Source organism: Peromyscus californicus, unplaced genomic scaffold (genome assembly GCF_007827085.1).
Source record: "Peromyscus californicus insignis strain IS unplaced genomic scaffold, ASM782708v3 Scaffold_2__1_contigs__length_46816999, whole genome shotgun sequence".
In the NCBI taxonomy this organism is placed as follows: Eukaryota; Metazoa; Chordata; class Mammalia; order Rodentia; family Cricetidae; genus Peromyscus; species Peromyscus californicus.
Window position 1 is genome coordinate 30,624,172 of NW_026294540.1, and position 15,011 is coordinate 30,639,182.

General features: G+C 40.9%; 1 protein-coding gene across 4 annotated transcripts in view; it reads left to right on the top strand.

The window, feature by feature from the left end:
* Rnf216 (ring finger protein 216) overlaps positions 1-15,011 on the top strand; it is a 141,838-nt gene that overhangs the window by 103,719 nt on the left and 23,108 nt on the right. The gene's annotated exons all lie outside the window — the stretch shown is intronic.

Genomic DNA, 15,011 nt, shown 5'->3' on the forward strand with positions numbered 1-15,011 from the left:
ATAATCCCAGCACTTAGGAGCCTAAGGCTGGAAGAGTAGTTTGAGTTTACACTAGGTTACAGAATAAGACCCTGTTTCAAAAATATAGACACACACACACACACACACACACACACACACACACACACACACACACACACAAAGCAAAACTGTGTAGAAGGCTAGGTGTAGAACATTCGCCTAACTTACATTAGGCTTTTGGGTATAATTGAGTGTTTCTCTTAAAGATTCATGTACTAGAAGCTTTGCCCCTAATGTGGTGGGTTGAGGTAGCAGGACCTTTAAGAAGTGGGATCTCTTGGGATGGTGGTGGTGCATGCCTTTAATCCCAGCACAGGCAGAGACAGGCAGATCTCTGTGAGTTCAAGGCCAGCCTGGTCTACAGAGCAAGTTCCAGGACAGCGAAGGATACACAGAGAAACCCTGTCTTGGGGGAGGGGGGGTGTATCTATTAGAAGGTAATTGGGGTGGGTGAGTGGGTGGGCACTACCCTTGAACAAGATTAATGTAGCTCTCACAGAACCAAAGTCGTCCATTAGAAAAGACTGTTTAAAAAGAGTAAGTTTGCCAGGTGGTAGAGTCACACACCTTTAATCTCAGCACTCGGGAGGCAGAAGCAGGTGAATCTCTTGAGTTCCAGGACAGCCAGGGCTATACAGAAAAACCCTGTCTCAAACCCACCCCACCCCCCAAAAAAGGCAGTAAACTGAAACTGAGGCTGTGGAATGTGGCTCAGTGGTAGAGTACTTGCTATTGTATTCAGGGAAAAGCAGGAGGACCTGCCTAGAGGTCAAAACTAGCCTTGGCTGTATAGTGAGAAGACAGTCTCAAAAAACTGCAAATTTACCAAAAAAAAAAAAAAAAAAGCCCTGCATGATGGTGCGTACCTGTTATCCCAGCCATAGGGAGACAGAGGCAAAGAGAATGACAAATTCAAGACCAGCCCTACGTAGACCCTCTCAACTGAAGAGGAGAAATAAACGTGATCTCCACTGCGTGTTTCCCTGCTATGAGCCATCCACCTCAAGATTGTCACCACAACCCAGTAGATGTCATTTTGTTCTTGAACTTTTGGAACTATGAACTAAATAAACTTTTTTAGTTAGTAATTGCCTAGACCCGGGTAGTTTGTTAGGGCAGTGTGAATCCGAGTAAAATACACCTTAACTTTATAATGATGAAAGCTATGGTAGCTTTTTTTTTTTTTTTTTTTTTTTTTTTGGTTTTTCGAGACAGGGTTTCTCTGTGTAGCTTTGTGCCTTTCCTGGAACTCACTTGGTAGTCCAGGCTGGCCTCGAACTCACAGAGATCCGCCTGGCTCTGCCTCCCGAGTGCTGGGATTAAAGGCGTGCGCCACCACCGCCCGGCTTATGGTAGCTTTTTTTAATGTTTTTTTATATGTATAGATATTTACCTGAGTGTATATATGTGCACCTGTGCGTGCCTGCTACCCAAGAAAGTCAGGAGAGGACTTTGGATCTCCTAGAACTGGAGTTTTGGATGGTTGTGAACCAAAATGTAGGTGCTGGGAATCAAACCCAGTATCCTCTGCAATAACAAGTGCTCCTAACCACCGAACCATCTTTCCAGCCCCATCTGCTTTTTTAAAAATTCACTTTCTCTATCTTATGAAAATATTTAAGCATCCAACTGGTGGTGCAGATCTGCTTAGATATGTGAGGCTTTAGTGGGATACTCAGCAACACAAATTTCAGGTATCCACAATAGAAATACTAGTGAATAAACACCCAGTGGTTATGGCATTTTGCCATACTTGCTTTGTCTGTCTGTTGTGCTTGTTTAAAGCCCTGTGTATTTTTAAGCAAATCTGTCCTTGGAATCGTGTGTTTCAGCCCTAAGTACTTAGCTCTTAGCATTTGTCCCTGTCATCATTAACAAAATTTGGCAGTAAGTCTGTGATGTCTGTTGCCAGATAGACGGTCCCCCAACAGATCTGGTCCGTAGAAGGTCTGCTTTTCCCATGAGCTCACCACAGAGCCCCACTGGCCCCAGACCCCCAGTCTTCCCATCTCTGCCTCCCAAGTGCTGGCGCAGCATACCATGTTGGTGACTTCTGACAAAGACAATCGGCCTGCAAAATACCTTCTGACATTGGCTACTTTCTCATGGTCTTATCAAACTTCTTCTTTCCTTGTATGTCCTCTGGCTTAGAGTCAGGTCTGAAGTGTCATTGTCAGGTGGCTTTAGGAGTGAGGAGATTTCCCAGAGAAGCTGAGCTATTTAGTGTCCATCTGGCCCACCATCAGATGCTCCTAAACAACATTGTTAGGTCCAGACACCTTGGAGTTGATGGCTACATGGTGAGTAGCTTTAGCAGAAAATAGGCTAGGGTTAAAAAGAGCTAGGCAGGGTGGCCTACACCCACAGTCCCAGCATTCGAGAAGTGAAAGCAGCAAGATGAGAAGTTGTTGTGTGGTGCATACTGTTTGTTAATCCCAGCACTCAGGAGACAGAAGCTAGAGGATCTCAGTGAGTTCCAGGGCAGCTTGGTCTACAGAGTAAGATCCAGCTAGGACTACACAGAAAAACATTCTCAAAAAGAATAAATAAGTTGTCATGTGAACTTTTCCTGGAGAGATGGGAGTAAACATCTACTCACCCTAGAAAAGACCAACTTAGGAAACAAATAAATTTATTGGGCTTGCTTATACACAGGGGTAATCCCAAAACAGCCATCCCACCAAAAGTCTCACCTGAGAAGCTACTTCCTGCAGCTGCATAAATGAATTCCTTCCCTTCAGTTAGGCTTCTGTCCTCTGTATACTTTTTCTATTTTGTTTTATGAGATAAGTTCTCTCTATATAGCCCTGGCCAGCCTTAAACTCGCAGAGATCCTCCTGCTTCTTCGTCCCCTGGGCTGGAATTAAAGATGTGTGCCACCACACCTGGTTCCTGTATACTTCTACACCTCCCAAGACTTTGAGACTATTTGCAGTGTGGGCAGAATTGCATAGAGATTAGAGAAAGGTGGAGGAGGGGGAGCTGAAATCTCGGTTAGCATACTCTGTGGGTATTCACAGCTACCAGATGAAAATAGTGACAGCTGCTATGCTCAGAGGACAGCTTTCTTTTTTTAGGGGGGTGGGGATGGTAAGACAGTATTTCTCTATGCATCCCTGGCTTTCCTGGAACTTTCTATGTGCATCAGCCTGCCTCTGCCTTCCGAGCACTGGATTTAAAGGTGTACATCACCATGCCTAGCAAAGGACAGTATTCTATAATAGAACCTCAAGTATTCCATATTATACAATGAACTGAAGACCAGAATGGCCTAGGAAAGACTCTCAAAAAAAGGGAAAGAAAAAAGAAAACCACTGCAGTAGTCCAAACTACAGTTAATAGAGCCTCAAGGGATCATGACACTGAAGGGGGGCGGGGGTTTGGGTTTGGTGGTGGTGGTGAGAGTGGTGTGTTTTGTTTTGTTTGCTTATTTGTTTGTTTTTTGAGATAGGATCTGTACATAGCCCTGTCTATTTGGAACTCGCTATATAGAACAGGCTGACCTTGAACTCTCTAGATCTAGATCTGCCTGCCTATGCTTCCTGAGTGTTGGGATTAAAGGTGGATGCCACTGTGCCTGGCAGATTTAGGAAATCTTTAAAGAGGTAAATTGGCAAGGCTCTGATAGATGGGAATGTGAAAGAAGATGGATTCAATAATGATTCTCAGGATTCCAGCTTGAGTGACTAAACCATCCTGCCTAAAAAATCAGGGTCAGGGAGTAATGGAGTAAAGTAAAGGTTTCACATGTGAACACAGGGAATCAGCCTCATGACTCATCAGAGTTTTTTTCTTAAAAAAAAATTAATACACTCAAAGGAAAATGATACTGCTAAAAAAGGTTGTGTATGGAGCTGAAAAAAGTACACCCTTCACACTAAAGCAACAATTAGCTTGGCAAGAGCTGCCAGAGGCAAACCTTGGACTGAACAGCCTCCCCATGGATTTTGTTTATAGGATTAAAGACAGACCTAGTTGCAGCAGCCTGAGACCTATCAGGCTGTATGAATGACAAGGGGACTAGGGTGCCACACTTCAGACGAATCTGAGAAGGCCTTAGGTTTCCACTGTGACCATGCAAATGATAGATAAAGGCAAGTGGGAGCTAAAAGAAGCCTTGCTAGGTGGAAGGAATGCAGAGTCAGAACCAGCCAGCAGGGATCAGGACTTTTTCTATGTGTTTGGCTCCAGAACTTAAAAATCTCTCTCAGTTTCAGCACTGATCACTAATCATCACCCCACACAATAGAAAATAAAATACTTAGGAAAGAGCTTTTAAAAGTCTCCTAACTGCCAAACCTGCAAGAAGCAGTCTGATTTGTAATTTCCACGTACAGTATTAAAAATATCCAATTTTCAGCAATAATTTACAAGGCATTCAAAGAAACTAGGTAAGTGTGGACTATTCACAGGAGGAAAAGCTGTGGACAGAGTTATACAAATCCTTAAAATCTTTTGTCTTGCCGGGCAGCAGTGGCACGCACACCTTTAATCCCAGCACTTGGGAGGCAGAGCCAGGCACATCTCTGTGAGTTTGAGGCCAGCCTGGTCTACAGAGCAAGATCTAGGACAGGCACCAAAACTACACAGAGAAACCCTGTCTCATAAAATAAAACAAAACAAAACTTTCGTTTTTGTCAGAAAGTAAAAAGAAGCCATGGACAGAAGAAACAAGTTCTACGGTGAGTGAGCAAGTGGAAAATATCATAATAAAAGATTATGGAGGCCGGGCGGTGGTGGCGCACGCCTTTAATCCCAGCACTCGGGAGGCAGAGCCAGGCGGATCTCTGTGAGTTCAAGCCCAGCCTGGTCTACCAAGTGAGTTCCAGGAAAGGCGCAAAACTACAGAGAAACCCTGTCTCGAAAAACCAAAAAAAAAAAAAAAAAAAAAAAAAAAAAAAAAAAAAAAAAAAAAAAAAAAAGATTATGGAAAGACACCATTGAAAATTACAAGAGTGGACTGGGGATTTAGCTCAGTGGTAGAGCGCTTGTCTAGCAAGCACAAGGCCCTGAGTTCGGTCCTCAGGTCTGAAAAAAAAAGAAAATTACAAGAGCTACAGTGAAAAACTATGAAAATGTAGTAACAGATTTGAGCAAAAGAATGAATCAGAGAGGGCTAGTGATATAACGAAATTAGTAAATGGTCTACCTTGTATACACAAAGCCCTAAGTTGAATTCTCAGCACTTCATAAAACTTGCTACAATGGTACATGCCTATTATAGCACTTAGGCTGTCAACACTGGAGGATCAGGAGTTCAAGGTCATCTTCATCTAAATAGGAAATTTGAGGCCTGTATTAGATTTTGTCTCAAAAGAAAACGGGCTCAAGAGATGGCTCACTGGTTAACAACATTGGCTATTCTTTCAGATGACCCAAGTTGGGTTCCCAGCATCACAACTGTCTGTAACTCCAGTTCAGAGATGATCAAGGCTCTCTTCTGGCCTTTGAGGGCACTCATACACAAGTGGTACACTTCCATATGTGAAGGCAAGATACTCATCTACATTTAAAAAAAAATAATAATTAATTAAAGAAAATAATGAGCCTGGCTTAGTGGTACACGCCTTTAATCCAAGCACTCAAGAAGTAGAGGCAGGTGGATCTCTGTGAGTTCGAGGCCAGCCTGGTCTTCATAGCATAATGAGTTCTAGGACAGCCAGAGCTACATAGTGAGACCCTGTCTTGGGGGGGGGGGGCATTAGATTATTGAAGATTGCTGAATTGACATCACCCAGTTGGAAAAATGGAGAGAAAAAAAGAAAAAGAATGAACAGGTCCTAAGGGACCTGTGGCATGTTATATACTATATTCCTATTTAAAGGTACAAAAAGGGATCAGAGAAAATACTTGAAGAAAGAATGGGTGAAAACTTCTCAGATTTAAGGACATGAATAAAGGTTAAAAAAAAAAGACAAGACACATGAATGAGAGTCAAACTGCCAAAGGTCAAGAACAAGTAGAGAAGGGTTTTGGTTTTGGTTTGAGGGGGTATTCATTTGTAGTTCATTCTCAATACTAGAAATTTAACCTAAGGTCTTACCCATGCCTGGCAAGTGCTCTCCAAAAGAGCTAGTCGCAGACCAAATAGAAATCTTGAATGCAGCTAAAAAATATAGTCCAACCCAAAGATAGATAATTTCAATAGGTATTTCTTTAAGAAAATGAGGGAGTGATGCACAGTCACTAGAGTGTTCGATTGCATTAGTCATCAGAGAAATACAAGTTAAACCTTAGCAAAGTAACTGTTAGGGTAGCTGCAGCCAAAATGATTGTTTGGTTTTGTTTCTGGGTAAGTGTGGGAGGAGTGGTATGTGTTGTATATGTACATATTTGTCTTCTTAGTCACTCTTCAGCTCCTTGTTGTTGTTTTGAAAACTATTTTATTTGGACTGGAGAGGTGGCTCAGCATTTAAGAGCACTTATTACTCTTGGTCTTAGGGTGACTATTGTGATGAAACACCGTAACCAAAGCAACTGGGGGAGGGAAGTGTTTATTTGGCTTTTGCTTCCACATTCATAGTCCATCGATCACTGAAGAAAGTTAGGACAGGAACTCAAGCAGGGCAGGAACCTGGAGGCCAGAGCTGATGCAGAGGCCATGGAGGGGGGGGATGCTGCTTACTGGCTTGCTCTTCATGGCCTGCTCAACATGCTTTATAGAACCTAGGACCACCAGCCCAAAAATGGCACCACCCACCATGGGCTGGGCCCTCCCCATCAATCACTAATTAAGAAAATGCCATACAGATGAGTCTTAGGGAGGCATTTTCTCAATTGAGATTCCCTCCTTTCAGATAACTCTAGTTTGTGTCAAGTTGATATAAAATGAGCCAGCACACTCTTGCAGAAGACCCAGGTTCATTTCCCAGCACCCACCTGGTGGCTCACAGCAATCTATAACTCTAGTCTAAGGGGATAAGACATTCTTTTTTTTAACTTCATGGGTACCAAGCATGTACATGTTACACACACATAGGTATAGGCAGAACATTCATACAAAGATTGAGTTAAAAGCCATTTAAAAAATATTTATTTGCTGGGCATGGTGGGCACACCTTTAATTCCAGTGCTAAGGAGACAGAGGCAGGTGGATTTCTGTGATTTAGAAGTCAGCCTGGCCTACATAGCAAATTCCAGGCCAGCCAGAATACAAAATGAGATCCTGTCTGTTTGTCTGTCTCTTTTGGGTTTGTGGGGGTTTTTTGTTTTGTTTTTTTGTTTTTTTTTAATAGAAAAACATTCTTTTATTTATTTTTCTATTACCAGCTTGATACAGTATAAATTCTTTTTTTGTTTTTTCGAGACAGGGTTTCTCTGTGTATCTTTGCGCCTTTCCTGGAACTCACTTTGTACACCAGGCTGGCCTCGAACTCACAGAGATCCTCCTGCCTCTGCATAAATTCTTATCCTAATAGTGAAATGTTTCATTGAGGCATGCCCAGTAATTGAGTAAAACCAAAACTTATTATAAGCCACAGTCATCCTAGGGTCCCTCATGATATATATATATATATATATATATATATATATATATATATATATATATATATATATATATATAGCCTCCATGGTTCTGTGGGTTTCAGTCTGATTGTTCTTTGCTTTATATCTAGAATCCACTTATGAGTGAGTACATACCATGTTTATCCTTCTGGATTTGGGTTACCTCACTCAGGATTTTTTCTAGTTCCATCCATTTGCCTGCAAATTTCATGCTGTCATTGTTTTTCTCTGCTGAGTAGTACTCCATTGTGTATATGTACCACATTTTCTTAATCCATTCTTCAGTTGACGGGCATCTAGGTTGTTTCCAGGTTCTGGCTGTTACAAATAGTGCTGCTATGAACATAGTTGAGCATGTATCTTTGTGGTATGATTGAGCATTCCTTGAGTATATGCCCAAGAGTGGTATGGCTGGGTCTTGAGGTAGTTCGATTCCCAATTTTCTGAGAAACTGCCATACTGATTTCCACAGTGGTTGTACAATTTTGCATTCCCACCAACAGTGGAGGAGTGTTCCCCTTGCTCCACATCCACTCCAACATTGACTGTCATTAGTGTTTTTGATCACAGCCATTCTGACAGGTGTAAGGTGGTGTCTCAGAGTCGTTTTGATTTGCATTTCTCTGATGATTAAGGATGTTGAGCATTTCTTTAAATGTCTTTCAGCCATTTGTGATTCTTCTTTTGAGAATTCTCTGTTTAGCTCTCTAGCCCATTTTTTAATTGGCTTGTTCAGTATTTTGATGTCTAGTTTCTTGAGTTCTTTATATACTTTGGAGATCAGTCTTCTATCAGATATGGGGTTGGTTGTAGCTAGAGTTTTCCTGCCTGGCCCACAGTCAAGACAAATCTCTGTCACCCACCAGTCCCACAGCTGCTCAGACCCAACCAAGTAAACACCGAGACTTATATTGCTTATAAACTGTATGGCCATGGCAGGCTTCTTGCTAACTGTTCTTATATCTTAAACTAATCCATTTCTATAAATCTATACCTTGCCATGTGGCTTGTGGCTTACCGGCATCTTCACATGCTGCTTGTCATGGTGGTGCCTGGCAGTGTCTCTCTGACTCAGCCTTCCACTTCTCAGAATTCTCTTCTCTGCTTGTCCCGCCTATCCTTCCTGCCTGGCTACTGGCCAATCAGTGTTTTATTTACTAACCAATCAGAGCAACATATTTGACATACAGAACATCCCACAGCAGTTGGTGAAGGTCTTTTCCCATTCTGTAGGCTGTCTTTTTGTCTTATTGACCGTGTCTTTTGCCATGCAAAAGCTTCTCAGTTTCAAGAGGTCCCATTTATTAATTGTTGTGCTCAGTGTCTGTGCTGCTGGTGTTATATTTAGGAAGTGATCTCCGGTGCCAATGCACAGGAAAGTACTTCCTACTTTCTCTTCTATCAAGTTTAGTGTAACTGGATTTATGTTGAGGTCTTTGATCCACTTGGACTTGAGTTTTGTGCATGGTGACAGATATGGATCTATTTGTAATCTTTTACATATTGATGTCCAGTTATGCCAGCACCGTTTGTTGAAGATACTTTCTTTTTTCCATTGTATAGTTTTGGCTTCTTTGTCAAAAATCAGGTGTTCATATGTGCATGGATTAATGTCAGGGTCTTCAATTCGATTGCATTGGTCCATATGTTGGTTTTTATACCAGTACCAAGCTGTTTTTATTACTATAGCTCTATAGTAGAGCTTGAGGTCAGGGATGGTGATGCCTCCAGAGGTTGCTTTATCATACAGGATTCTTTTAGCTATCCTGGGTCTTTTGTTTTTCCATATGAAGTTGAGTATTTTTCTTTCCAAGTCTGTAAAGAATTGTGTTGGGATTTTGATGGGGATTGCATTGAATCTGTAGATTGCTTTTGGTAAGATTGCCATTTTTACTATGTTAATCCTACCTATCCATGAGTATGGGAGATCCTTCCATTTTCTGATATCTTCTTCAATTTCTTTCTTTGGAGATTTAAAGTTCTTATCAAAAAGGTCCTTCACTTGTTTAGTTAGTGTTATCCCAAGGTATTTTATATTATTTGTGGCTATTGTAAAGGGTGATGTTTCTCTGACTTCTTTCTCAGCCCTTTTATCATTTGTGTATAGGAGGGCTACTGATTTTTTTGAGTTGATCTTGTATCCTGCCACTTTACTGAAGGAGTTTATCAGCTGTAGGAGTTCCCTGGTATAATTTTTGGGGTCACTTACGTATACTATCATATCATCTGCAAATAGTGAAAGTTTGACTTCTTCCTTTCCAATTTGTATCCCTTTGATCTCCTTTTGTTGTCTTATTGCTCTAGGTAGAACTTCAAGTACTATATTGAATAAATATGGGGAGAGTGGACAGCCTTGTCTTGTTCCTGATTTTAGTGGAATCACTTTGAGTTTCTCTCCGTTTAATTTGATGGTGGCTGTTGGCTTGCTGTAAATTGCCTTTATTATGTTTAGGAATGTTCTTTGTATTCCTGGTCTCTCTAAGACCTTTATCATGAAGGGGTGTTGGATTTTGTCAAAGGCTTTTTCAGCATCTAATGAGATGATCATGTGGTTTTTTCTTTCAGTTTGTTTATATGGTGTATTACATTGACAGATTTTCGTATGTTGAGCCATCCTTGCATCCCTGGGATGAAACCTACTTGGTCATGATGGATTATTATTTTGATGTGTTCTTGGATTCAGTTTGCCAATATTTTGTTGAGTATTTTTGCATCAGTGTTCATGAGGGAGATTGGTCTGTAATTCTCTTTCTTTGTTGCATCTTTGTGTGGTTTGGGTATCAGGGTAATTGTAGCCTTATAAAAAGAGTTTGGTAATGTTCCTTCTGTTTCTATTGTGTGGAACAATTTGAAGAGTATTGGAATTAGTTCTTCTTTGGAAATCTGGTAGAATTCTGCACTGAAACCATCTGGTCGTGGGCTTTTTTTTGTTGGGAGACTTTGATGACTGTTTCTATTTCTTTAGGGGTTATTGGTCTATTTAAATAGTTTATCTGGTCTTGATTTAACTTTGGTATGTGGTATCTATCCATAAATTGTCCATTTCTTCCAGATTTTCCAATTTTGTGGAGTACAGGTTTTTGAAGTATGACTTGATGATTCTCTGGATTTCCTCGTTGTCTGTTGTTATGTCTCCCTTTTCATTTCTGATTTTGTTAATTTGGGTGCTCTTTCTTTGCCTTTTGGTTAATTTGGCTAGGAGTTTGTCTATCCTGTCGATTTTTTTTTTTTCAAAAAACCAACTCTTTGTTTCATTGTTTTGTTTTGTTTTTTTTTTTTTTGTATTGTTCTCTTGGTTTCTATTTCATTGATTTCAGCTCTCAATTTGATTATTTCCTGGCATCTATTTCTCCTGGGTGAGTTTGTTTCTTTTTGTTCTAGAACTTTCAGTTGTGCTGTTAAGCCATTGGTGTGAGATTTCTCCGTCTTCTTTATGTGTGCATTTAGAGCTATAAATTTTCCTCTTAGCACTGCTTTCATAGTGTCCCATAAGTTTGGGTATGTTGTACTTTTATTTTCATTGAATTCTAGGAAATCTTTATTTTCTTTCTTTATTTCTTCCTTGACCCATTGGTGTTTCAGGTCAGCATTATTCAGTTTCCATGAGATTGTAGGCTTTTTATAATTTTTGTTGTTGTTGAAATCTAACTTTAAGGCATGATGGTCCGATAAGATACAGGAGGTTATTCCAATGTTTTTGTATCTGTTGAAATTTGCTTTGTGGCCAAGCATGTGGTCAATTTTTGAGAAGGTTCCATGGGGTGCTGAGAAGAAGGTATATTCTTTTTTGTTAGGATGGAATGTTCTGTAGATATCTATTAAGTCCATTTGAGTCATAACATCTGCTAAGTCCTTTATTTCTTTGTTAAGTTTCAGTCTGGTAGATCTGTCTTTTGGTGAGAGTGGTGTATTAAAATCTCCCACTACTAATGTGTGGGGTTTGATGTGCGATTTAAGCTTTAGTAATATTTCTTTTATGAATGTGTGTGCCTTTGTATTTGGGGCATAAATATTCAGCATCAAGACTTCATCTTGGTGGATTTTTCCTGTGATAAATATGTAATGTCCATCCTGATCTCTTTTGATTGATTTTAGTTTGAAGTCTATTTTATTAGATATTAGGATAGCTACACCAGCTTGCTTCTTAGGTCCATTTGATTGGAAAGCCTTTTCCCAGCCCTTTACTCTGAGGTAGTGTCTGTCTTTGAAGTTAAGGTGTGTTTCTTGTATGCAGCATAAGGATGAATCCTGTTTTCTTATTCATTCTGTTAGTCTGTGTCTTTTTATAGGTGAGTTGAGACCATTGATATTGATGGATGTTAATGACCAGTGATTGTTAATTCCTGTTATTTTTTTTGTGGTAGTGTTGCATTTTTCTTTTTTGTATTTGTTGGTGTGGTATTATCTATTGCTTGAGTTTTCATGGGTGTGTTTAGCTTCTTTAGGTTGGATTTTTCCTTCTAGTGCTTTCTGTGGGGCTGGATTTGTGGATAGGTATTGTTTAAATCTGGTTTTATCATGAAATATTTTGTTTACTCCATCTATGGTGACTGAGAGTTTTGCTGGGTATAATAGACTGGGTTGGCATCCGTGGTCTCTTAGTGTCTGCATAACATTTGTCCAGGACCTTCTAACTTTCAGAGTCTCTATTGAGAAGTCTGGTTACTTGGTCTTTTTCCTTTGCGGCTCTTAATATTTTTTCTTTTTTCTGTATGTTTAGTGTTTTGATTATTATGTGGCCAGGGGACTTTTTTTTTTGGATCCAGCCTATTTGGTGTTCTGTAAGCTTCTTGTATCTTCATAGGTATTTCTTTCTTTAGGTTAGGAAAGTTTTCTTCTATAATTTTGTTGAATATATTTTCTGTGCCTTTGAGATGGTATTCTTCTCCTTCTATCCCTATTATTCTTAGGTTTGGTGTTTAGTGTTTTCTTTGACTAACGAATCTATTTTCTCTTCAGGGTCAGAGATTCTCTGTTCCAGCTCTTGCATTCAGTTGGTTATGCTTGCTTCTGTAGTTCTTGTTCGTTTAATCAGGATTTCTATTTCCAGCATTCCCTCAGTTTGTGTCTTCTTTATTGTCTCAGTTTCAATTTTCAAATCTTGAATTGTTTCCTTCATCTGTTTAATTACTTTTTCTTGGCTTTCTTTGATTTCTTCCAATTTTTTGTTTGGTTTTCTTCCATTTCTTTAAGGGAATTTTTTATTTCCTCTTTAATGGAGTTTTTCATTTCCTCTTTAAGGGTCTCTATCATCTTCTTAAAGTCATTTTTAGGATTGATTTCTTTTGCTTCTTCTGCCTTGGTGTGTTCAGGTCTTGCAGGTATAGAATGCCAGTCTGGAGATGGGGGCTTATTATGGGGGTCGGTGTAGTGTAGGCTTATGATTCTGGTGATCTGGTTTGGTGACTGGGCGGCGCCTTCTCTTGTGTTCTCAGGTCGCATTTTGCTCATTTGTCAACTGGTCAGCTGATCTTGTTTCCTCAGACTGCAGACTGTAGGATTCTGAATCCTCTCCGGAATGTATCTCAGCTGAGCAGTTTGTTTAGTAGGGTAATCTCACCAACACCTCCAAGTTGTTGGGTTTCGCAGGATCGGCAGCTAGGCCCTGGGTTGGCCTCAGACAGAGTGTTCAGATCCGTTCTGGTCACGTCCCACGGAGATGGCTCCTTCCCCGGGTGCTGGGATTAAAGGCATGTTCCAAACTCTTAATCTCCTTGTTTTCACTAACTCCTCAGTGGGTAATAGCTCAGTTTCTGGTCTTTATTACGACCATGTCTCTGCCCCCGCTCTGCCTGCCTCTGCGGCCACCGCTCTGCCTACCTTTTGGTTTTTTGAGACAGAGTTTCTCTGTATAGCCCTGGCTATCTTGGAACTCACTTTATAGTGCAGGCTGGCCTCAAACTCAAGAGATCTGCCTGCCTCTGCCTCCCAAGTGCTGGGATTAAAGGCATGCACCACCACCACCCAGCTAAAGACCCTATCTTTTTTTGAGTTAGCGTTTCCCGTTGAACCTAAAACTCATCAATTCAGCAAGACTAGTTAGCCAGCAAACCCCAGGGATCTTCCTATCTCCATCTCTCCAGTACTGGGCTAAGACACATGTACTGCCACACATCTCAATTCAAGTCATGCTTGTATATGGCAAGCACTTTACCACCTGAGCTATTACCCTATTTCTTAATTTTTTTTTAAGAAGTTGTCCTAAGCTAGTTGTGATATGCATTTATAATCCCAGCAGTTAAGAGAAAGAGGTAGGTGGGTCCCTGTAAGTTTGAAGTCGACCTTATCTGCATAGTAAGATCTTGGCATGGTGGGGGGTGGAACCCCAAAGATTACTTCCTATTATCCTTGGGTAGTGAAGCACAAGTAGTGATAGAATCATGGGGTGTCGGCTTGCTGCACAGAGGATGTCCCTGAGTCTTCCTGTTGAACATAGCCAGCCTCAGTTAGGCTTCTCTTCCTGTCCTACTTCTGGAAGCACATCCTGTGGGACTCTTTCCTGCCTAGATCACAATCTTCTTGCCGGATCACTCTAACAAAAGAAGCAGCTATAGTTTCTCAGTTCCATCCAACAGCACATTCTCGTAGTAGCAGTTCTTTTTTGGTATGAGCCCTTTCTGGTTTGTTGTTGTTGTTGTTGTTTTGGTTTTTCAAAACAGGGGTTCTTTGTGGTAGCCCAGACTGGCCTAGAACGCAGATCTGCCTGCCTCTTGCCTCTCAAGTGCTAGGATTGAAGGCATGTGCCACTACATCCTGGCAGAACCTTGAGTCTGTGTGGTGAAGCTCCAAGCCAGCCAAGGCTTAGTGAGACCCTAATTCCAAAAAATTAATTAATGATTGACTGATTAATTGATTAATTAAGCTTGGTCTTTCAACAAAATTTAGAAATCCTCTGTTCTTCTGTAACTTGAACTGGGTGTAAATTCTTTCCAAGCTAAAGTTCTGCTTTCTTCATTTCAGGCCACTAAAACGCTGGGCCTAAATAAGTAGCAGCCAGTTTTCTAATGCATCTTACTATTTTTAGATACATGGTCTGATGTCTAAGGAGGAAACTGCAGCAGTGTTTAAATATCTGTAGTGCAGTGGAAGCACTTCCTGCCTAGACTCACCTCTTAGATTGCAGCACATCCTGCTGAACTCCCTCACTGGTTCATCTTGTAACTGGCCACCCTTTGTCTCAGTAGCAAACCTGTTCTGACCCTGCCTCCCTTCCCTCTGCCTTTTGAAGGCCCTCAGTGTAACAGAGAAAGGTGAAAGGTGTTGGTTTATAATTGGGAGCAGCACTGTAAAAATACAAACACAACAAGAAGTCACTGGCAAAAAGTAGTGTGTCCTTATCAGTTCAGATGGTTCTAGAAACAGTCTCAGTTTGGGGGAACTGTAGCTGGAGTTAATCTCCAGTGTGTCCCCACCCCCACCCCCCAGACCCACAGCCACTCAGACCCAAATAAACACACAGACACTTATTAAACTGTTTGGCCTAA